At 39.5% G+C, this 26,702-nt stretch overlaps 1 pseudogene; it reads left to right on the forward strand.

The window, feature by feature from the left end:
• LOC121972399 overlaps positions 1-26,314 on the forward strand; it is a 28,510-nt pseudogene extending 2,196 nt beyond the window's left edge.
• The last annotated feature ends 388 nt before the right edge of the window (positions 26,315-26,702 follow it).

A 26,702-nucleotide genomic window follows, 5' to 3' on the forward strand; every position in this document is an offset into this window, starting at 1 on the left:
AAATTGAGGTATTAACTTTAGTTACACTGCTACTTTCTAAGGCTATGGTATAATTACCATGCTAGGAATTCTTCTTTTATTAATTAAATTTAGTTATTTCTTGATTTTTTTATGTGACGGTTATGTTATATTATTATGCTCTTAGTAATGTAGGTTATTATCATTTCATATTACATTTTTTATTTATTTTGTAATGCATAAGTTCTTTTTTCCGGCCACTCAATGAATCTCAATCAATTAGCTGTAACATATGTTTTTGTTATACTAAACAATTCTAAACACATTTCTTACTGTATAACCTGAATTTATTGGGCATTATGTCTATATTATTGCATATATGATGACATATGAGTTCCCTTTGATCTTTACCATAAATTTGTAGGTGCACTTCATATTACCCATGCTTGAGCAAATGATATTATACAAGATCTGATGCCTCTAACTGAGACGTCATCCAACTTGGGTTATGTTTGTTCTAGTGTTACAATTTTTCTGTCATATGGGATAAATACTAGGAGAGATTGTTGTTCTACATTAACTTTCAAATTTTGGGTGTACGATTCTAGAGTCATGTGAATGTTATTAGCATCAGAGATGTTAATCATATTGTATCTATAGTGTCTGTAAATTGTATGGCCTGCTGCTCCTTCCAAGTTACATTAGAATGTCATGGCATTATTATTTTTTATTCTTTTTTAGGTGGTAGCTCAAATTTTTCGGTGGATTTGCATCAAAAGGAACAACTTCATGAAAATATTTCTACCATGCAGTCGCAACATTTACCCGTGAGTTGAACTGTGGTGAACTTTTGGAATTGGCTTATCTATGTTGATCATGTTTCTTCATTCATTTGGTAGTTTGATAACAACCAGATGACGCAATCTGGCAGATTTAGCTTAGGAGGAACTTTTCAATCTAGCCTTCAGCTAGCAACAGCAACTGCATAATACCACAGCCCATAGTGGTGAGCTGCCTTTTGCCACTGGAAACACTCAAGACCTACGTTCACATGGCTCTGATTTCTTTCCTTCTCATGATAATTATCATTCACAGGTACCTTGCCCTGGCTTATGCAATTCTTTAGATAGTTTAATCTTTATTAATGCTATGGATTAAATGATTTTTCCCTCAACTTTATACAGATTCAAAATAGTGGAGACCTTAGTATTGGGTTGAGACCATTGAACTCTCCTACACCAGCCTTTGGTATGAGTATATATGAGCAACTGATTCAGCAATATCAACAACCACAAAGTCTTTCTCAACTTCGACTACAGCAGATGTCTGATGTTAGCTAGTCGATGTCTGATGTTAGCTAGTCATATAGAGATCAAAATGTAAATTCCACTCAGGAGTCACAATTACCGCCTGGTCCATTTGGCATGCTTGGATTATTGAGTGTTATTAATATGAATGCTCCAGATCTAACATCTCTTGCATTGGGAATTGATTTAACAACAGTAGAATTGAGCTTGAGCTTGATATATAGTCTTTATAAAACATTTGGTTCTCCATGGTCTGATGAGCCTACCAAGGGGGTGCTTGAGTACTGCAATCCAACATGTTATTATGCCAAAACACCACCACCTCTACATGTAAGCTTTTATGTTGTGGTTTTATTTGCCGATATGAATGGGGTACTTGAAGAGTATATGATTTATGAAATCTGTTATTGTGGTTGTAGCAACTACATTTCTCCAAATTTTAGCTATCAACCTTATTTTACGTCTTCTACAGGTATTCTATTCTTCCCTTTTATTTTTGGTGTTTTGCTCACATACTTTGCTTCACAAAAATCCAGAATGTTGGAAAAGGTTGACATGGAAGAATTAGCAAGTGAGAACGAGGAGTCCAATGAAATTCTACAAGTTGAAGATTGTGATGGGGCTTGGGTTGACAATAATTACTTGTAATCCTACATGGCATGAACCACCATCACAAGTTTCTAGTCTTTTGACTATTGTTCATTAGTTTTAAATGAAGTTTATTTGTTTATTTGTATTGGGATAAATTTTATTTGAATATTAGACATGTTTCTTCTTTTGTGATTGTAATTCTTGTATAAGTAACATTTTGAATAACATTGATATGGGAAATATTTTTTTCTTTTGTGATTATGATTCTTTATTATATATTTATATTGAAATATGATATAATGGTATTAAAAGATAATAATTTAAAATACAACGATTTAAAACCATTGTTGTTGTCTATCACCCTCAAAGACAACGGTTAAAAATCGTTGTCGTAGCCCCAAAAATGGTTGTAAACTGGCAATGTTAATAAAAATACTCTAAAAAACAACGGTTTTAAACCGTTGTCTTTTCATTCAAAGACAACGGTTTAAAACCGTTGCAAAACGGTTGTCTTTTCATTAAAAGACAACAGTTTAAAACCATTGTCGTAGCCCCCACTTTTAACAACACTGCGAATTACAACGGTTTTAAAGGGCATACGACAACGTTTTTTAACCATTGTCTTTTAATGTTTTTGTTGTAGTGCATCATAAGGGTTAGATAGTATGATTAGCTTTGTGTCCAATCTAATAAGTCCTTTATTTGCCTCCCATTATGTATATATGACTAGAACGAAATGCACCCTTAGTGTCCTCTAAGGAGAAACTAAAGCACAAAGGACTCTAGAATGAATAGCGAAGTTACACTTGTTCAAACAGTATGCAATGGATTCCACTCACACCATACCACAACATCTTCAAATTTAGGAAAGGAAATGCTTACATCTGGTACATCTAGGATGCCACTTTAAAGAAGAAGACTTATTTTGATTCTCGAGAGATTCTCTGTCAAGGCATTGGAAAAGCAACCTCGATAAAATCCATAACCAAAGACCGACGACCTTCCTTAGTAGGATATTGTTAGCTAGAGCCCTAGAGCCAATCATTTGATGATTGTATTATGGACTTGTTGTATCATATTTTATATAAATAAAGGCATTTGGTTTTTGGTTATTATACTTACTTGTATTAGTGTCAAATAAACTAAGTATAATAACGTCCTTGAGTAGACGGTTCTCACCTATATCAATCGGTTAGTTGAACCGATAGTGAGATGATATGGGGAACACTACTCTTAATCATTCCTAGTCGAGTATTAACATTCAGGGACAACGTTAATGCAATAAGACTAGCATGTAGGTCAACTCGATGACTCGATCTCACAAGTCATGGATATGGAGATATCAAGTTGACACATGGGTATGCATTGGAGAATGTATACTGAATGACCCGCCATAAGAAAGTATCATGGATCGTTATATGAGTGTCATATACTTTCTCATGTGGCTATTAGTATGACTACTAGTCCTTGGACATGAAGTCACCATGGATCCCTACATAAGGAGTTATGTACTTTGGTTTCGTCAAACGTCACCCGTAACTGGGTGGACTATAAAGGCGATTACTGGGTATGTAATGAATTATGTAGATGAGATCTATCCCTCCTATATAACGGGAGCGACATCGATATTCTTGATAGAGTGAGACCACGAAGCGCATGACCATGCCCAAATGAGTCAATATGAGATATTGAGCTCATTTGATTGAGTGAGTCTACTTGGAGTTCAAGATTTAGATTGATTAGAGGATGACACGGTCTATGCCTCACATTGATCAATCTAGATGTCTAGGATAGAAGGACACTTGTCATATATTGTGAGGAGTCACAATTAGTAGTCACAAGGTGATATTGGATCTCAACATTCTTGTAACTTGGGTAGTAATGATGTATTGCTAGATACCACTCATTACTTATGGTCCTAAATGGGTTTAGGGGCATTGCCAACGTTACAAGAACCTATTGGGTCACACACAAAGAACAAGTGGATGGAGATTAGGTTCATATGATGAACCAAGAGGATTAGATTCATGTGATGAATCAAATTGAATTAAGAGTAATCCTAATTGGGCCAATTGAATTTGACTCAAGTTGATTCATGTGTTAAATGAGTCTAATTTAGATTATGACTCATTGAATCAATTTAATTAAATGAATTAGATTCATTATATTAAATTGGCTTGAATTAAATGGTTGGATTAGATCAACCATGAGAGAGATTAAGTCAAGTTTGACTTGACTTGAGAGGAAGAGGAAGAGTCAAGTTTGACTTGACTATTTGCCACATCATTAGTGATTGGGCATTAGGAGGACTAATGAAAGTGTGCCACCTCATGGGGGTTACAAATCTATTCTCTTTAATGACCACATTTAATGAGAATGGGGGTTACCTTTTTGGTTTTGAATGAGAATGAATCACTGACATTCACATCATCTTCTTCCTCAAGCTCTCTTTTTGCTCCTTCTCTTCTCTTGGTCGTGGGTTTCAAGCAAGGGAGAAGAAAGGAGAGTGAGTCTAATCCAAGAAGAAAGGTTAGTGAAAGTCACATAGAGTTTTTTTTAGAGGAGTGTGTTCTCTTCTTTTCCTTTCTTCTTCTTCCAATCCCATCCGAGAGCATCAAGAAGTGCTAGCACACTTGTGATGTTCTCTTCTCCATCTTTGTGTGTTAGAGAACACATCTTGTTCGTGTGGATACATCTAGAGGATTGTCTACGTTGACAATCTTGAGATCTGACACTTCCTTGGACGAGCGGGATTCGAAAATGGCACACATCAAGGGTAATTTTCTAAACATATAGATCTAAGAGTAGATCTAGTTAGTAAACTCATACATGTAAAATTTTGTTCTATACTCTTCGCACGGATCCGTTGGCTAGGGAGTTTCGGGGTTTCCGCGACGCGAAAAAGCGATTTTCGCGGCCGAAAAACCCAACAGTGGTATCAGAGCCACGTGCGAAGGCGTGTACGAGTTCATTTTGTATTTTATGAAAAATATAGTTTCTGTGAATTTCTGTAATTTCATGATTTTTATAGTTTTAAAGGGTATTTTTCTCGTAGAAGCGAAGCACAAGTGTTTAGACACTTGTAGGCTTCGACTACCGAGAAGATTTTTCCGTTACGACAATGTTTCGACCCAAAACTTTTTGGGACAGCGGGCTAAGGCGCTGTAGGATCGCTTAGGAGTAACTCGCGATGGTTAGATCGCGGGTAGGGGTACTGACCCTAACCCCGCAAGGGGATTTGTTCCGCGATTGCGCCCGAAATCACTAATCCGGACCGCCGGGAAAAATTTACTCATAAAATTGTAAAATTATGAAAAATTACAGAAAATTATGAAAAATATATAATTTAGAATTATATATTATTTTTGTGATAGTCATGGCCCAAAAAGACCTAATATGATTGGATTTGTGTTGTAATTTATAATACGACCTGCGTGCCGTCATGTGTTTGTGTGTGCTGTATTTGATACGCGACCTGCGCGTCGTGCCTCCCTATTTATATTCTGATTGTAAATTAGATTTGGACTCGAATGTAACTCGAGTTTCAAAATTGTAATGTAAATTTTGAAGCGGTGGAAGGTCCACTCAAGACGGAGTTACGAGGAAGGCGCGAGCAACACAAGGTGGTCAAAAGGAAGGCGCTTGAGAAGATGTTGACCTTAGGTTGACCATCCGATCTTCTCATTGGCTTGAGAAGATCGTAATAGGGCCATGACATAATCACAAAATTATTTAATTAATTGCTTATGTTTGTATGTGATGCATGCTAGTAAAATAGTAATTAATTAGTGTCTAACGATTAGATTAGATCTAAATCGTGCACAAGATACACCCTTACGATTAGATTAGATCTACATCGTGTACAAGATGCACCCTATCGATTAGATTAGATCTATATCGAGTATATGATACAACATCGACATTTAGATTAGATCTAAATCACGACAACTCAAAATGCCTACCGTGCTGTGATACCTACTACTACCTCGATCACATGTCGTTGTTGAATCTGCCAAAGCAGAGCAACACATATTATCTTGGTAGGGTACGGAGGGACAATCTTGGTCCCGCCTATCAACGCATGGGTGAGTACAACTCAATTAGATTGAGTAACTAGTTAACTCAATTGGATCGAGTACAACTATAGGCATTCTTCCAACGGTTGGAAAGATAGGACATAGATCCCATTTATATTAATTCTTGGGCATATTAGCCAAAGCTAACTCAAGTTTTAATATAACTGTCGATAATGATCCTATAAACAAGAGTTGCATAGAGATGTAATTGGTAAATCGTTACCTACCGATCATACTAAATCTTGGGCGTATTAGCCAAAGCTAACTCAAGGGTTAGTATGATGTGGATCTTGTCCCACATGAATTATAGAATTCAGTGGGAGCATTATTTAGTTGAAGGCCTAATTAAATGATTTAAAAGAATATGATATTTATTTTTGCATTTATTTCTGTTGTAGAATTTCCATGACGTCAAACACGAACAACTTCTCTCTGCGTTCTGTCCTTAAGAAGGACAAGCTCAACGGAGCAAATTTTCTGGACTGGTACAGGAACCTGAGAATAGTTCTCACCCAAGAACATAAACTGTACATTCTAGAGCAGCCCATTCCGGAGGCTCCTCCTGCCACTGCCACGCGAGCAGACCGAGATGCTTACAAGAAGCATCAAGATGACGCATTAGATGTGTCCTGTCTTATGCTCGCGACCATGAACTCTGAGCTTCAGAAGCAACATGAGTTGATGGGCGCTTACGATATGGTTGAACATCTTTGTCACCTATATCAAGGAAGAAAGGCACTGGAAGAGGAACTACAAAGAATACTTAGAAGATCTTAAGAAGAAGAGAAATAAGATTTCTACTTTAGGTATACATGTTATAGAAGTCAACCTCTCTATTTCTTCATCGTGGGTATTAGATACCGGATGTGCTTTGCACATTTGTACTAATGTACAAGCGCTGAGAAATAGCAGGGCATTGACAAAGGGTGAGGTAGACCTACGAGTAGGCAATGGAGCACGGGTTGCTGCTATTGCTGTAGGAACTTACTATCTATCTCTACCCTCTGGGCTTGTACTAGAATTAGATGATTGTTGTTATGTGCCTGCCTTGACTAAGAACATAATTTTAGTTTCTTGTTTGGACAAGAAAGGATTTTCGTTTACAATAAAGAACAAATGTTGTTCCGTCTATTTAAACGATATGTTCTATTGTAGTGCATCTCTGATAAACGGACTCTATATTCTAGATCTTGAAAGCCCTATTTATAACATAAATACCAAGAGGTTCAAGTCAAATGACCTGAACCAAACCTATCTCTAGCACTGTCGCTTAGGTCATATAAATGACAAGCGCTTATCCCAGCTCCATAAGGATGGTTTGCTGGACTCATTTGATTTTGAATCTTATGAGACGTGCGAGTCATGCCTACTAGGCAAGATGACCAAGACATCCTTTAGTGGGCACACCGAAAGAGCGACTAATTTGTTAGGACTTATACATAGTGATGTATGTGGCCCTTTCAATGTCGCGGCTAGAGGCGGTTATAGGTACTTCATCACATTTACTGATGACTTCAGTAGATATGGTTATGTGTACTTGATGACACATAAGTCAGAATCTTTTGAAAAGTTCAAAGAATTCAAGAATGAAGTACACAACCATCTTGGCAAGAGTATTAAGATACTTCGATCAGATCGAGGTGGAGAATACCTTAGCCATGAGTTTCGTGACTACCTAGCTGAGTGTGGGATTCTATCCCAACTCACTCCTCCTAGAACACTACAGTGGAATGGTGTATCCAAAAGGAGGAATCGTACCCTATTAGATATGGTACGATCTATGATGAGTCACACAGATCTTCCGACATTCCTTAGGGCTCTAGACACGACAGCTTTTATACTCAACCGAGTTCCATCCAAGGTCGTGATAAAGACACCATATAGGATATGGATTGGGAGAGATTCCCAGGTGTCTTTCATGAGGATTTGGGGTTGTGAGGCTTACGTTCGACATCAAGTCTCAGACAAGTTAGGACCCAAATCCGACAAGTGCTATTTCATTGGATATCCCAATAAAACTAAGGGATATTACTTCTACATTCCCAGTCAGCACAAGGTAGTTGTGGCAAAGACTGGAGTCTTTCTAGAAAGGGACTTTGTTTCTAGAAAGACTAGTGGGAGTACGTTCGATCTTGAAGAAATTCAAGATGCGAACAATAGCACTGAAGCCTCGATGGAAGTAGAACTGGAACCACAAAGTGTTGTGGATGATGTTGTTCCACAAGGAGTTGAGGAACAACAACCAGTTCAAGTAGACATACCTCTTCGCAGGTCTGATAGGGTACGTCGTCAGCCTGAGAGATACTCATTTCTCTTGTCTGACCATGATGACGTTGTGCTCATAGATGATGAGCCTACCACCTATCAGGAAGCTGTGATGAGACCAGATTCCAAGAAATGGCTAGAGGCCATGAGATCCGAAATGGAATCCATGTACACCAACCAAGTATGGACTTTGGTTGATCCACCTGAAGGGGTAAAACCCATAGGGTGTAAGTGGGTCTTTAAGAGAAAGACTGACATGGATGGACTTATCTATAAGGATCGCTTGGTAGCTAAAGGTTTCAAGCAGATTCATGGTATTGACTATGATGAAACCTTTTCTCCAGTAGCGATGTTTAAGTCCATTCGGATCATGCTTGCTATTGCAGCTTACCACGATTACAAGATCTGGCAGATGGATGTCAAAACCGTGTTTCTGAATGGAAACCTACTCGAGGATGTGTACATGACACAACCTGAGGGTTTTGTAGATCCAAAGCATACTAGCAGAGTATGCAAGCTGCATACGTCCATTTATGGACTAAAGCAAGCTTCTCGGAGCTAGAATCTTCGATTCGATGATGTAATCAAACAGTTTGGTTTCATCAAGAACTAAGATGAGCCTTGTGTCTACAAGAAGGTTGTAGGGGATATAGTTGTCTTCCTCATATTGTATGTGGATGACATACTACTCATTGGGAAGGACATCCCTATGCTTCAGTCTGTTAAGACCTGGCTAGGGAGTTGCTTCTCAATGAAGGACTTAGGTGAGGCATCCCGCATTCTAGGGATACAGATCTATAGAGATATATCTATGAGATTACTTGGCCTGAGTCAGAGTACATACATTGACAAGGTACTCCTTCGGTTTGCCATGCAGAACTCCAAGAAGGGATTTCTGCCGATGTCACATGGCGTGAGTCTTTCGAAGACTCAAGGTCCCTCTTCTAGAGAGGAGAGAGACCGCATGGATCAGATCCCTTATGCCTCAGCCATAGGATCTATCATGTACATCATGCTATGTACTCGACCTGATGTCTCGTATGCTTTGAGCATGACGAGTAGATACCAGTCAGATCCAGGTGAAAGTCACTGGATAGCGGTCAAGAATATTCTTAAGTACTTAAGAAGGACTAAAGAATATTTCTTGATATATGGAGGCGATGATGAGCTAGCTGTAAAGGGTTACAGTGATGCTAGCTTCCAGACCGACCAGGATGATTATCGATCGTAGTTAGGGTTCGTGTTTTGCATAAATGGTGGTGCTGTGAGCTAGAAGAGTTCGAAGCAGGACACAGTAGCTGATTCTACGACAGAGGCCGAGTATATTGCTGCATCAGAGGCAGCAAAGGAGGCAGTTTGGATTCGCAAGTTTGTTACTGAACTTGGGGTGGTTCCTAGCATTGCTGACCCTATTGAGCTCTATTGTGACAACAATGGAGCTATAGCACAGGCGAAGGAACCTCGCTCACACCAGCGGACCAAACACATACTACGGCGCTTCTATCTCATTCGAGAGATTATTGAGAGAGGAGATGTGAAAATTTGCAGAGTACCCACAGAGGCTAACATTGTAGATCCCTTGACCAAGGCTTTGGCACAGAGGAAGCATGATGGTCACACTAGGTCATTGGGGCTTAGAACCTACACTGATTGGCACTAGTGCTAGTGGGAGATTGTTAGCTAGAGCCCTAGAGCCAATCATTTGATGATTGTATTATGGACTTGTTGTATCATATTCTATATAAATAAAAGCATTTGGTTTTTGGTTATTATACTTACTTGTATTGGTGCCAAATAAACTAAGTATAATAACGTCCTTGAGTAGGAGGTTCTTACCTATATCAATCGATTGGTTGAATCGATAGTGAGATGATATAGGGAACACTACTCTTAATCATTCCTAGTCGAGTATTAACATTTAGGGACAATGTTAATGCAATAAGACTAGCATGTAGGTCAACTCGATGACTCGATCTCACAAGTCATGGATATGGAGAAATCAAGTTGACACATGAGTATGCATTGGAGAATGTATACTGAATGACCCGCCATGATAAAGTATCATGGATAGTTATATGAGTGTCATATACTTTCTCATGTGGTTATTAGTATGACTACTAGTCCTTGGACCTGAAGTCACCATGGATCCCTACATAAGGAGTTATGTACTTTGGTTTCGTCAAACGTCACCCGTTAAAGGCGATTACTGGGTATGTAACGAATTATGCAGAGGGATGTGAGTGATGTAGATGGGATCTATCCCTCCTATATGACGGGAGCGACATCGATATTCTTGATAGAGTGAGACCACGAAGCGCATGACCATGCCCAAATGAGTCAATATGAGATATTGAGCTCATTTGATTGAGTGAGTCTACTTGGAGTTCAAGATTTAGATTGATTAGAGGATGACACGGTCTATGCCTCACATTGATCAATCTAGATGTCTAGGATAGAAGGACACTTGTCATATATTGTGAGGAGTCACAATTAGTAGTCACAAGGTGATATTGGATCTCAACATTCTTGTAACTTGGGTAGTAATGATGTATTGCTAGATACCACTCATTACTTATGGTCCTAAATGGGTTTAGGGGCATTACCAACGTTACAAGAACCTATTGGGTCACACACAAAGAACAAGTGGATGGAGATTAGGTTCATATGATGAATCAAGAGGATTAGATTCATGTGATGAATCAAATTGAATTAAGAGTAATCCTAATTGGGCCAATTGAGTTTGACTCAAGTTGATTCATGTGTTAAATGAGTCTAATTTAGATTATGACTCATTGAATCAATTTAATTAAATGAATTAGATTCATTATATTAAATTGGCTTGAATTAAATGGTTGGATTAGATCAACCATGAGAGAGATTAAGTCAAGTTTGACTTGACTTGAGAGGAAGAGGAAGAGTCAAGTTTGACTTGACTATTGCCACATCATTAGTGATTTGACATTAGGAGGACTAATGAAAGTGTGCCACCTCATGGGGGTTACAAATCTATTCTCTTTAATAGCTACATTTAATGAGAATGGGGGTTACCTTTTTGGTTTTGAATGAGAATGAATTTTTCATTCACTGACATTCACATCATCTTCTTCCTCAAGCTCTCTTTTTGCTCCTTCTCTTCTCTTGGTCGTGGGTTTCAAGCAAGGGAGAAGAAAGGAGAGTGAGTCTAATCCAAGAAGAAAGGTTAGTGAAAGTCACATAGTTTTTTTAGAGGAGTGTGTTCTCTTCTTTTCCTTTCTTCTTCTTCCAATCCCATCCGAGAGCATCAAGAAGTGCTAGCACACTTGTGATGTTCTCTTCTCCATCCTTGTGTGTTAGAGAACACATCTTGTTCGTGTGGATACATCTAGAGGATTGTCTACGTTGACAATCTTGAGATCCGACACTTCCTTGGATGAGCGAGATTTGAAAAGGGCACGCATCAAGGGTAATTTTCTAAACATATAGATCTAAGAGTAGATCTAGTTAGTAAACTCGTACATGTAAAATTTTGTTTTATACTCTTCGCACGGATCCGTTGGCTAGGGAGTTTTGGGGTTTTCGCGACGCGAAAAAGCAGTTTTAGCGGCCCGAAAAACCCAACAGATATAGTCATTCCTGATTATGAGATGGAGGAAAGAGATAGCGATCGAGACCAAGAAGTCACTAGCTTTAGGAATGAATATATCTACTCGCATCTTGGAATTTGCCCTACATATTGGCTCTCACAAGGAATGATTAATATGATAACGCGCATATGAAATGAAAAGAAATTAGATTATTTTTATTGTTCTAAATAGGACGACTAGTTATTATCTATCATTATGAATGGTTAATTTATGTAAAACTCGATATGCTTTGAGTTTTATAAATAGACGACAATGCTTGATTATTGCTAGGGTTCTAAATAAATGGGCTAGATCTAAACACAGGTTAATTTCATAGTAGTTTAGACTGCATGCATGTATGACTCCTAGATGTCACAATGGTGGGTCCCTGGAGGGGAGGCACCCCCACCACCTCCTCAAGTAAATCAGGAGCAAGTACTCGCGGGGGTGAATCAATTCTTCACATAGTTTAGTGGGCCTAGTTCGGGGTCAAGCAAGAGGACGAGGCCAGAGACAATTTATGAGTGTTTCCATAAGATGGACCCGAAGGACTTCGCTGGAACTATGGACTTAATGGTGGCAGAAAACTAGATCAAATTTGTTAAGGTTATATTTTGATTCACGGAGTTGGACGATACAGATAGGGTGAGGTGCACTACTTACCTCCTCAAAAATGATGCTCTACTATAGTGGGAAGGAGCAATTGCAGATATGGACCCAACTACACTTTCATTGGAGGGCTTCAAGGAGGTGCTTTACGCTAAATACTTCATGAAGGATGTGCAATCAAGGTTGACTCAAGAGTTCAAGACGTTGAGATAGGGTAGCAGTACCGTAGCTGAGTTATCAGGAAATTCGAAAGAAAAACTGAGGCACTTCACTCACGGCTTGTGACTTGTCTTACATCGCGATGTAAGCGTGGTTGACCCTAAAAGTTACACTGAGGTCGTGACTAGGGCCCTAAGAGCATGGCAGGATCAGAAAGATATGGAGGCCAATAGACAGAACAAGCGATCATGCCCAACGACCTATCATCAACTTCAGTAGCGAAACAAGAGGAAGCTACCAGGCTACGGAAGGTCTAGGAGGAGTGGTCGTAGAAGCAAGTCGATCCAAAGCCTAATGAGTTCTCGGTATACCTTATGTACTAGTGCAAACACTCGGGAGCTTGCTTAAAGGGATCAGACAAGTGCTACAAATGTGGGACTACTGGCCATATGAAGAGGGATTTTCCCCAAATTAGACTGCTCGTGTAAGGGAGGGTATTTGTGATGTAGGTCAAGGAGGCAGATTCAGACACTACCCTTATTATGGGTAAGCTTTGAATTCAGCATTTTTAACTAAATAGTGGGCTTAAGATGTCAAGTTAGCATGTTAGGGTAGCTTTTAACCTTAGTTTTGAATGACATTATCACAGTTAACTTCTGAATTTGGGACAATTCAAATTTTTTTTTTAAAAAACTTAGGACCATAATGTTCTTAGCCGAACCCTTGATCATAACATGTCATAGAAGTTTCGAATTTTCTTTCCTAAGTAAGTCTAGGAGAACTTTTGGGGGCAGTATCGAAATTGTAAGAATTTTTGATGTTGAGTGATATCTTGCATGCAACCTAGGAACTCCATGCATAAAGGCATAAAAATGATCCAAGTTAAGTGGTTAAATCGCTCATAGCAGAAAGCTACTTGAGAGACCAAGAGAGACATAAGAAACCGCTACCCATGATTGATTTGATAAGTGTTAATTTTGAGGACAAAATTTTAATTAAGGGGGAAAGGATTGTAGTTTCCAAATTTAATAAAGAATTGATTAATTTAAATAGATTTAATTAACCAAGTTAGTTTACATTTATGAAATTTGGATTAATCAATTATATTAAGAAAATGGTGGGCTATAAATATGTGTAAAATTTATTATCTAAATATGTGTGACTTAGTAAATATATAAAAATTTATATAACCCATGTGTATAAATTTTTATATGAAAATTTATATGAATTAGTATATAAAAAAAATTTATAGGACTTAGCATATATAAAATCTATAAGACTTAGTATGTATATAAAAATTTATATAGCATATGAATATAAATTTTTATATGACTTAGTATAATAAAATTTTTATACCTATTAAAGGAATTTTTAGTTGATAAAATTTAGATGTTTTCCGTAGATTTACTATGTGGTAATTTTAATAGGACTAGGTCCAATATTTCTTGTAAAAGAAGAAAAGAAAGACAAAGCCCTAAGCTTCCACCTTCTATAAAACCCCTACATTTAAAGCTCCATCTTCTTCCAATTCTGTCGTCCCTAAAACTCCTCCCTCCCCATTATTTCTTCCACCAGTTCTAGAGCTCCAAAAAAAGGTCAAGAAGAGGGAGTTGGTAGCTAAAAATTGAAGGCATGTTCTCTACCTTAGTTGATGATTTTGCTAGGTTCTATAACTTGTGGAATTCGGATTCTATACCTTCTAATAATTGGTTTTTTCCTTGCTAATTTAGGAAGAGGACACCATGGTTTAGGTTCTTTTGTTATGCTCTAAATTGTTTGTATAGATGTTGGATTTTGGATATTATAGGATGTGGTTTTTAAATCTTTTGTTTAGTTCATGCATCTTGGTTTTAATTCAGTTTTTATGTGTGACATCATCATAACTGGATTCGGTTTTTGTGTGCAATCATCTTAGTTACAAATTCTATTTTTATGGAATGCATACATCTTAATTGGACAACTATTTTTAGAAGTTAGTCATCTTGACGGACACTCTACAATGGCTTCATGATTCCCATTTGTTTTCCATTATAAACTAGAGAACTTTGCATGCTCAAATTATAGTGTAAGGCTTTCAAGTTTCATATTCAATATGATTTAGTTTATATCACTATTTTTAGAGGTTTATTCTGTTGGAGGATCGGTGGCCGGCTTGAAGGGGGGTTGGATAGACGGCACCCCCAAATCGATAGCTTCCTACACTATTGTTAGCTTGCGCAGCGGAATACAAATAAAAACAAACAAGCTAAACTAAATACAAGACAAAGAAAGGAAATACAAACCAAACCGCTAACACGTTCGATGTAACGTGGTTCGGAGATGATGCTCCTACTCCACGACGTGTCCGTAAGGTGGACGATCCCTCAATCCGTCGGTGGATTAGTCCCCGGAAACTCCGGCTAGCTCAACCTCCTTGTGGGTGGAGAAACCTCACCACAACACTCACCAACAACACTTGGACACAAGGAAACCTTGAGCACTTTGGTGACTACTAATTAGGCTTTAACCAAGTCTAATTTCGTTAGGTTGACCGGCCATCCCAAGCTCCCTCTTATAGAGCTTGGGGAAATCAGCCTTGCTGATTTGCCCGTTACCAGTCTACTGGTCCTTGCACCAGTCGACTGGTGCCAACCCAACGTCTCTCTCAACGGCTAACTATCAGTCGACTGGTCCCTGGACCAGTCGACTGGTCCTAGCCGTTTTGGGCACAAAGAGCTTCTGTGCTCACCACCAGTCGACTGGTCCCAGTACCAGTCGACTGGTACAACCCTAAACTTAGGGTTTCCCATCCCGAGTACATTTCTCTCGCACTCGAACCCTCACGACTCACTTGACTCTTCTTTGCAACCTTGACCTCTTGCCTTCAAGCCTACTTCCTTTGGCTCTCGTCCCTCGGATGCATCCAAGCCCGCGGCTCGTCTCCAATGCCATCCTTCGCGTATGCCTCGAAGTCGCTTCCCTCGGCCCTTGTCCTTGCTGCCTTGTCCACAATCCCTCAGATGCATTCAAGCCCGCGGCTTGTCCTCAATGCCATCCTTCATCGGACCCGAAGCCGTCAACCTGAGTCACATGTGTCACCTGCAGTCCTGCACAACTCAAGTACACATATCAAATAACGAGGGTAAACCTAACTTAAACCATTTGCCCAAACACCAAAACACATGGTCCCGCGGACCATTGGGATTGCTCCAATAATCTCCCCCTTTTTGGTGTTTGGCAATACGTTTAAGTTAGGGAAAACAAATAGCAAATAAACATGCTAATACACTGGACTTACGATGCCAAGGCTACACACTTGGACTTACTCCGCCGAATGGACTTACGTTGCCAAGGGTACACACTTGGCAACCGTCGAATGGACTTACGTTGCCAAGGCTACACACTTGGCAACCGCCGAATGGAAATGCAAACATGCATTGAAACCTATCACAAGACTCCCCCTACACCTAAGCTCCCCAATGAGCTAGGATTTTACCACGGGCTTTTTAAGAACATATCCCAAGGCTCCCCCTACACCTAAACTCTCCAATGAGCTAGGATTTTACCACGGACTTTTTAAGAACCTATCCCAAGGCTCCCCCTATGCAAAGGCACTTAAGATTTTCCCAATTTAAACCTTACTTCTCCCCCTTTGCCTAACATCCAAAAAGTTCTCCAACAATATCCCAATTGTTGAAAACTTATCATCTAACTGACCCTAAACTCATGTATTAATCCCCCTTGGATCCCATACATCTAACCGAGTTGACATGGTCACATACCAATGCTGAAAACAGTTTCAGACTGGTATCAGTCGACTGCCCCAAGTGCCAGTCGACTGCCCCCCTTCGACAGAACCTTACAGAAACATTCTGTGGTCGAAAAACACTATTACCAGTCGACTGGTATCTGCACCAGTCAACTGGTACCCTTTTTCTGAAAAAATCAACCTTTTCAGGCCAACTTCAGAAATGCACCAGTAATTCCTTAGACCTCCGAAAATTCCCAAATTTTGTGGAGAGGTCTATTGTACCAGTGTCTACTTGGGAAAAATACATTACAAAATGTATCTATCACCAATCCCAAGATTGACAAAAAATCCAAAACTAACTAAATGGTTCAATTGAACCTTGACCTAAAGTCCTAGTTTTGGCTTCCTTTTGATGTATTTGCCCATACCAACCCACAATGCATCCCTAGCATTGATTTATATGGCATCTATACATCCAAAATCAATTATCATGTAATATGACCCCAATTGTCATATTTCTTGCATGAAACACAAATCATGTGTGCCAATTCCCTAGGTTTGAGACTCAAGTCCGTCTCTAAACCACTTGGCACACTCCATGGCTCCTCTAGACCCCCAAGTAGAACCCACCTGAGATCCATTTGCCATGAGTCCCAATTTGACTCTTTGAGCTCCCCCTAGAGCTCTTAACCTTAACCACCTCCCTAGGTGACTCATCTATTGTGGCTACACCACAATGATGTCCCTTAGAAGATCTCCTTATCTTCTTGATCTTGGACACATCATCCTTGCCATAATCATATGCAACCCTAGCATATTTCTTCTCATTGGCTTTAGATGACTCTCCCTTGCCCTTATCATGTGCCACCCTAGCACATGGTCTCCTTTTGGCCTTGGAGGGACTAGATCGGTATCCCAAGCCCGATCTATCATTGTTGGGTCTTTGATTACCCAACACCATACTTAATCCCTTAGATCCAATAGTGAATCTCTTAAGGAATTGTTCTAACTTATCAAGCTTAGCTTTCCCCTTAAAGCTTGATTCTCCTTCTCTAGGTTCCTAACCCTAGAGTCAACATCTCCACCTTGGACATTCCTAGACCTACCCTTTCTAGGCATATGTCTCCCCTTCTTAGGATTAATGCCTTGGGCCTCCTTAGGTATACCATTCCTAGGTTTTTCATGAATTGGCCTCCTAGGGTTTTGATCTACATTAACCCTATTCCTATCATGATACTTAAATCTAAAATTTTGCATTGCTACATAATGATAATTATTATTTTTCCTAGCATGCATGGGAACATAAGAATTTGCATTGCATTTCAAATTAGGGTATACCTCCCTTACCCTTGAAGCTCCCCCTTGACTTGAGCTCCTCTTCTTCTTCTCCCACTTCTTTAGATGCTCCAACTTCTTGAACTCTTCCTTCCTCGAGCATCTTGTGTGGTAGTGTCCAAGTTCTCCACACGTGAAGCATCTAATGTGATTCTTCTCCTTCTTCTTCCTACAACTCAAATTAGATTCTAAAGGAATTGAATTGAGTTTAGGAGATACCTTCTTCTTACTCATTGGACACCTACTCTTGTAGTGTCCCTTCTCATTGCAACCGAAGCACACAATATGGTCCTTTAACTTTGCTTCGGTGGAGGTGCTTGCTAGATTAACCACTTCCAAGACCTCTTCTTCTTCTTCACTTGCCTTGGAATTTTCTTCAATTATTGAGGATGTAGATGATGTCTCATCTTCCTTCTCCTCCTCGGATGTTGAGCATGGCTCAACTTCCGTTTGCTCCTCCTCAACTTGAGCAATTAAACCCATCTCCTTGGGTTCTTCTTCTTCTTGTGTAGGTTTAGGTTCTTCCCGTAGAACCATCTTCACCTTGCTCCACAAATCGTGGGCGTTCTCATAGTCACCTACACGACTCATCAAGTTATTAGGCAAAATATCAATCAAAATAGATATTACCTTATCGTTTGCCTTTGACCGTGTGGTTTGCTCCTCCTTCCAATATCGTGGTCGTAGCTTCTTCCCTTTCTTGTCTTTAGGGACTTCGAATGGTTCATTTACCACCATCATGGTGTCCCAATCCGTGTTGAAGAAAACCTCCATCCTCATCATCCAATACGTGATGTCCCCAAGGCTTCCTCCTTCAAATTTTGGAGGGACAATAAACCCGGCCATCTTGTGCTTCCTTGGCGGTTAGTCCAAAGGAGAGCGTCCTCGCTCTGATACCACTTGTTGGAGGATAGGTGGCCGGCTTGAAGGGGGGTTGGATAGACGGCACCCCCAAATCGATAGCTTCCTACACTATTGTTAGCTTGCGCATCGGAATACAAATAAAAACAAACAAGCTAAACTAAATACAAGACAAAGAAAGGAAATGCAAACCAAACCGCTAACACGTTCGATGTAACGTGGTTCGGAGATGATGCTCCTACTCCACGACGTGTCCGTAAGGTGGATGATCCCTCAATCCGTCGGTGGGTTAGTCCCCGGAAACTCCGGCTAGCTCAACCTCCTTGTGGGTGGAGAAACCTCACCACAACACTCACCAACAACACTTGGACACAAGGAAACCTTGAGCACTTTGGTGACTACTAATTAGGCTTTAACCAAGTCTAATTTCGTCAGGTTGACCGGCCATCCCAAGCTCCCTCTTATAGAGCTTGGGGAAATCAGCCTTGCTGATTTGCCCGTTACCAGTCGACTGGTCCTTGCACCAGTCGACTGGTGCCAACCCAACGTCTCTCTCAACGGCTAACTATCAGTCGACTGGTCCCAGCCGTTTTGGGCACAGAGAGCTTCTGTGCTCCAGTCCCAGTCGACTGGTACAACCCTACACTTAGGGTTTCCCATCCCGAGTACATTTCTCTCGCACTCGAACCCTCACGACTCACTTGACTCTTCTTTGCAACCTTGACCTCTTGCCTTCAAGCCTACTTCCTTTGGCTCTCGTCCCTCGGATGCATCCAAGCCCGCGGCTCGTCTCCAATGCCATCCTTCGCGTATGCCTCGAAGTCGCTTCCCTCGGCCCTTGTCCTTGCTGCCTTGTCCACAATCCCTCAGATGCATTCAAGCCCGCGGCTTGTCCTCAATGCCATCCTTCATCGGACCCGAAGCCGTCAACCTGAGTCACATGTGTCACCTGCAGTCCTGCACAACTCAAGTAAACATATCAAATAACGAGGGTAAACCTAACTTAAACCATTTGCCCAAACACCAAAACACATGGTCCCGCGGACCATTGGGATTGCTCCAACATATTCATCATGATTTTGCACTAAAATTGCTTCAGAATTTCTATTTGTTTTCCATTAGAAATTGGAGAACATTGCATGTTCAAACTATAGTGTAAAACTCCCAAGTTTCAGTTTCAAGAGGGTTTATTTTATATCACCGTTTTTGGAGGTTTATTCATCATGAGGTTGCACCACAATTGCTTCATGTTTTCGATTTGGTTTCCATAGAAATTAGAGAACTTTGATTGCTCAAATTGTAGTGTAGAACTTCCAAGCTTCAGATTCTATAGGGAGAAGTTTAAATTCTATTTTAGAGTTTATTATTCATACTGTCACACTACATTTGCTTCATGTGTTACTATTTGTTTACCCTTAGAAGTTAGAGAAATTTTCATGCTCACATGGATTGATAGAACCTGTAAGTTTTAGATTTTTAAGGGGTTTATAATCATGTTTTCTTTCTTTATAATTATGGTTAGGTTCTTCTACTTATTTTCAATTAGGAGTTAGCAATTTTATTGTTGTTGCAAATGGTTGAATCAGTTGTATAATGTGATTAGGAGGAAGTAGTTTACTCACTACATTAGGGAGTATAAATATGTTATCTCTTTTCTATCATATTAGCCTCTTACACATGTAGTCAACTAGAGATTAGTTATTTTTTATGTTGCTTTTAATTATGTGCATGAATTTTATATTTTGGTTATTTTAGGAATATGTATGTTTGTGTTCGTATGGTTATATTTATGTTATGCATGCTTATTCTATGTTGATACACAAGTCTATGCTTATGCTTATGTTATGAATTTGCATGCTTATTTATAGATTTACGATTGTGCCCATGCTTAAGTAGTGATCAAACTATGATCCAGGCAAGCTCAGGAAGCTTACTGAGTGTGTCCAGTGGCCTTAGCCTAGGAGCTCACCAAATCTATGTAGTTGGGTGTGACCGATGGCCCTAGCCCAGGAGCTCACCAAATCTATGTGGTTGAGTATGACTGGTAACCCTAGCCCAACAGCTCACCAAATCTACGTGGTTAAGTGTGACTGGTGACCCTAGCCCGGGAGCTCACCAAATTCTACATGGTTAAGTGTGACCGGTGACCCTAGTCCGGGAACTCACCAACCCTACGTAGTTATATTTATGATTATATTTATGCTCATCCCTAGTATGTGTGTTTATGCCATGCGAGTATGCTTATGCCTATGCTTATGTACATGTTCATGATTAAGTCGATTCTTATGTATATATTTATGACATGCAAGTATGCTTATGCCTGTGCTTATGTACATGCTCATAATTAAGTCTATTCTTATGTGTATGTTTATATCATGCAAGTATGTTTATGCCTATGCTTATGTACATGCTCATGATTAAGTCTATTCATATGTGTATGTTTATGTCATGCAAGTATGATTATATCTATGCTTATGCACATGCTCATGATTAAGTCTATTCTTATATGTATGTGTTAGACCATGCAAGTATGCTTATATGCCTATACTTATATGCATGCTTATGATTAAGTCTACTCATATGCTTGGCTTACATACATGGTTATGCTTATGCACTTATGCTTATATCGATTCCTATGCCTACATTCATTCCCATGATATGCCAGTAGTCTAGTCCTAAGATATGTCACATGTGTTTCCCTTAGTACACTAGATTACAGGCACTATCTATTGCATAATATCGTTTTGAACATGATGAGTCCGTAGACTCACTGTTGAATTTATTTCAGGAGGCAAGACACGTGAGACGAGAGGCGTCGACTAATGAGCATGCTCGGGGCATTGGAGGCACAACCCGAAGACCCTTTTTAGTTTATATTTTTGCATAATTTAGCAGCTTATTTGTTTGTAAATAAATGCTAGAACTGATGACAAGAATTTAGTATTTCCCTTCATGTCGATAGTGTAGTTTTAAGTTTATATATATATATATATATATATATATATATATATATATATATATATATATATATATATATATATATATATATTCTAGAACCGATGACAAGAATTTAGTATTTCCCTTCATGCCGACGGTGTAGTTTTAAGTTATATATATATGATTTATTATTAAAGGATAATGTAAATAAAAAAAACTAGGTACGTTTCAAGGAACCTTCTCAACCAGATAACTTCTTGCACATCCACTATGTAAGACACACATCTTCCATTGTCAGCAAGGCTACACAATCCAAGTCATATAGCTTCCATTGTCGACAAGGCTACATAAGCATGCTTCTTTCTATTCCATGAGATGTCGCCATCATTTAGCAAGAAGTCAGATGTGGATTTTCTGTCATCAAGGTCTCCTGCCCAATTTGCATCTGCATAGCCCTTCAGGCTCATCTTATATCCTCAAAAATAGATACATTAATTTGTTGTCCTTTTAAGGTATTTTAATATCCTCTTCACTGCTTTCCAGTGTCTCGATCTTGGGTTTAACTGGAAACACCTAACTAAGCCAACAACATAGCTTATATCAGGATGAGTACACAACATAGTGTACATCAAACTACCAATAGCACTGGCATATGATTTTTTTTCTTCATTTCAGCTATTTTCTTTAGGAGTCTTGAGATATAATGTTGCAATATGATATATTGAAGTGTTGTAGTATCTTAGTGATATAAAGCCTCTTGAGACAAACCGAAAAACCTTTTTGATCGATCTTTCATGATCTTCACTCCTAAGATGTACTAAGCTTCTCTTCAAAAATAATACCCTCCATTTGGGTATATCCTTTTGGAACTAGTAAAGCTTTGTATCAATTAATTGATCCATTTTCTTTGCTCTTGATTTTGAGAATACACTTATTCCCAATAGCCCTTCGCCTTAGATGAAAATCGACTAAATCTCAAACTTGATTCTTTCTCATTGACTTCATTTTCTTATCCATTGTAACTTTCTATTTTTTCTCTAACTGAGCATCTTAATGCTTCCTCAACTGTTCAAGGTTCATCGTTGTTAACTGAAAATGGTATTAATGCCTCAACCGTTACCGACTTGGCATTAATTTCAACATGCATGAGTTTCAAAAGTTTTTTTTTCATGCATTAATAAACCTTATTTTAATGCATTAATAATAAACTTAATGGTTGCCAAAAAAAAACTTAGCTGAAACATATGCACGAAACTTAATGCTTGGTACGAAACCTAATGCTTCAATTTTTGTTCGCTATCACCCATGAGTCTTTTCTCTTTTCCATCACCAACACCCATGCCGCCATCACCTCCAACCCCATTCGGCCGTCAATCATAATTGGAGGGCTGACCTCCTAATCGTCCATTGGCTAGAAACGGAGACATACTCCATGGTTATTGCTCTTGAGGTTCAGTGATGGGCACAAATCTCAATTGTGCTCAATGACGGGCCCGACGACGGTGGTATCCAATAGTGTAAACTCCATCGACGATTCCTCCGGTGATAAACATGTGCATACCATTCGAACAGATCTACTGGAATATCTTGCACAGATCCTTTTATAGTAACATGATCTACAAGAATAAGAGATCTTATGCTTTCACGACAATATGATCATATAGCAAGCAGCAATTTAATGCATTAATAATAAACTTAATGGTTGCTAAAAAAAACTTAGCCAAAACATATGCATGAAACTTAATGCTTGGTACAAAACCTATTGTTTCAATTTTTTTTTCACTATCACCCACGCCTCTTTTCTCTTCTCTATCACCAGTACCCACGTCGCCATCACCTCCAATCCCCTTCGGCCATCAATCATAATTGGAGGATTGACATCTTAATCGTCCACTAGCCAGAAATGGAGACAAACTCCATGGTTATCATCTGCTGCTCTCGAGGTTCGGCGATGGGCGCAGATCTCGATTGTGCTAAGTGACGGGTCGACAACAGTGGAATCCAATAGAGCAAACTCCGTCGATGATTCCTCCGGTGATGAACATGTGCATACCATTCAAACATATCTACTAGCATATCTTACACAGATCCTTTTATAGTAATATAATCTATAAGAATAAGAGATCTTATACTTTCAGGGCAACATGATCATATAGCAAGCAAAAAGATCTATCATGCATTCAACATTTGTTCTGATACCATTGTTGATTCTAAAGCATGAAATATAGAAATATGAAATCTTTAAAACTCATAGTGATCTCCCGTACTAGATCTTGATCTTTACTTATCATCGGAAGAATGATCACTAACGAATCAAAAAGTTCTTCAAGATTCCACGAACTAAATCCCAAGCCTTCTCTTGTATTTTCCCTTCACTCTTATGATGAACTCCTCTCTCTATGAATTCCTTGGATGGACTTATATAGGAGAAGAAGGTAAACTTTTAGCCATCCAAGCTTTTCACCTTCCTCCATAATGTAAGCTCTAATTACACATAATGGATGGAAGAGGAAGAAGAATGGGCAATCAATCAATACCCATTTTTCCATCAATGTGTGCAGTCAATGCGCATGCCCAACAGTTGGTGATCCTGTCTAAAATCGATGAAGGCAGTGAGCTAGGGACGACGCTGATATTGACTAGATAAAGACTCCGCGCTATCCTATAACATAAGGAGCATTAGTGTCGGGCTAGGGAAGGGGTCCCTGGTGTTGACCCTCTGATGCTCAAGTTAGTGATCTGATTAAAAGAAGAGAGCAGTATACAAAAATTATAGCTAAGAGTGTGTATAAATATGAAGTATCACATACCTTTATCTGTAGATGGAGACCCCTTTTATAGTGTCACTATTACATTATACACGCATCTCAAAGTATTAGCATATTTTCTAAAGTTTTCCTATAAATGGACATACCATAAAGTGCTCATGACACCTTTCCTTAAATGAGCGCACAAATCTCTGTGATTTGATAGGCTAGAAGCTTTTAAAGGATGATTTGATGGTGGGATATTCTCTATATTTTTTAGCACAAACATCCAAAAGAGTATGATATGACAAGTATCTAGGTCTCGATGTAGGTCAATCGACCACCACTCAGCCAAGAGATCGCCAGCTCGGCCTTATGGAATGTAGTCAACAATTCATTCTTCACTCGACCCTTCATTTTGCTGAGGAGGAACAATATGTCTAATCAGCCCTTAGGTCCCATCGAATAGGATGGTGGGCCAGGTAATTAGTACTTAGCTTTACATCTCATCTACAGGTTGTGAAGGATGGTCATTCTAGAGGTCTGATCGGCACTCCACGTCCGACCGACAATGTGAGGTCTGCTTGGACAACATAGTCTAGTCAACGATTCTAGGTTCGTCTGGCCATATGACTTTGACCACTTGACTTTGACCTCCATGTCAGCTGGTCGTCCCTACTTTGACCCACTTCTTGGGAGGCTCATCTTTATCACTGTATCATAAGCCTCTTTCTCAAGTCTAGTTAAAAGAGGCTGCAAGTCTAACTGACTGGATACATAGTATTTTTTGTAGTTCTCATTTCCGATCGGGTACTTTGCTGTCTGGGCCGCCACTCGATTTAAATGATTACTACCCTTATTTAGAAATCCTAAGGGAACTCTTTTCTCCCCGATTGGAAGACTCCAAAGGTGACATCGTTTGGCTCAATTGTCGGTGACACTTAGTTGTTTATTATCTCTTTTCTCATCTTTTTCCTAAGCGGCCTCCCATCCTGATAGTGGCTTTTTATTACTACAATGTTATCTTATTTTGTTGGAAATTGATCAAATCCTTCGCCATTAATGCAAAGCATGCCAAGCATGCTTTTTTATTATTCACTTGCTGATAATTTCCATTCATTATTAATGCACCCTATGATTAACTACCACATGTCACACTTTCGTGCTGTCGAATGTTCAATGTGAGATGTGACTGTTAGGAATCAATGTGATAGCTACCTTTCAAATTTCAATGGCCTAGATCAAATCTCACTTTTCTAAACCCTTGATTAGACGACCATGAATATAGGCAATAGGGATTTTAAGGCCTTTGCTCATCGACACTGTATCATTCTCACTTTCACCTTTGTCTTCTTCTTCTCACTTTCTCGTTTTCTATCGCCGGCGATTCGCATCTAGTAAGTTCCACCTTCCTTTATTCTACTTTTGATTTTCATCTTCCATCTTCTTCTTCATATGGTCTGCTCTCCCTTCTCCTTCTACTATAGTACCCGACCTATGATATGCTTCCACTTCGTTGGACTTTAATGGTGATGAAGTGGATCAAATGAAAATGGCATACCATATTCCTTATGATCATAAACTCACCATTCCATTTGCCTATGATCATCCCCACACCCCTCCTGAAGGCTTTCTAACTTTTTTCAAAGATCAACTCTTTGTTGGCCTCCATTTTCCTAGACATCCATTTTTATCTGAAGTTTATAGATATTTTTATATTCCCCTTCAGCAGTTGGTCCCTAATTCGTTTAGGCTTTTGAGTGGAGTGGTTGTGTTGTTCAGCCTGTATAGGATTCCTTTTCATCCCCATATTTTTCATTACATTTATTACCCCTAAATAGTCCAAGCTGGGTGTCTTCCTCTTTTAAGTCCGAGTGGTCACTGTCTACTTTGATAAAATGCCCTCCTCTAACAAGGGCTGGAAGTCTCATTACTTCTACTTCCAATTGCCCGACCAGGTTGCATTCCTGATTGGCTGGCAAATGCAGCTGGCCAACTCCCCCAATCTGGGAAAATATCGATAGGAGCCGACTACCTCCAAGCATCAGCACAGCTAGCTGACCTGAAATATCACATTCATAACCTGCTATTAGAGGATGTTTTGTACATGTTCGAGCTGAGCCCCGTTCGTGTCTGACTGCCCTGCTCTTTTGGTGAGCAATTCTCCTTTCCTTGTTTTTGGATCTAACTATTTTTTTATTTTTTTGTCTGCTAAAGTGATGTTTAAGACTTTTTGCTGGCTTTACTTAGTGACTCCACCAAGTTAACTGATGGAGAGCTTGAAGCTTGTGGAACCACCGAGCTGGAGAGTCACAGACTCTTGTCGGTCGAACGCTTTGAGGAGCCGACCAGTGAGGAAGAAGTGAGATGAGTGGTGGCGAGCGATGCCGCTGATAACATGGAGGAGCTTCCTCTAGAGTGCCCCTCATTGGTCCCCAAAGCAATTTCATCAGAGTCCACCGCTTCTGTCGAACCATTGGCCCAATGCCAACTTCGTAAAAAGCTCTAAACAGAAGCTTCTACCT

Source organism: Zingiber officinale, chromosome 4A (assembly GCF_018446385.1).
Source record: "Zingiber officinale cultivar Zhangliang chromosome 4A, Zo_v1.1, whole genome shotgun sequence".
Classification (NCBI taxonomy): domain Eukaryota; kingdom Viridiplantae; phylum Streptophyta; class Magnoliopsida; order Zingiberales; family Zingiberaceae; genus Zingiber; species Zingiber officinale.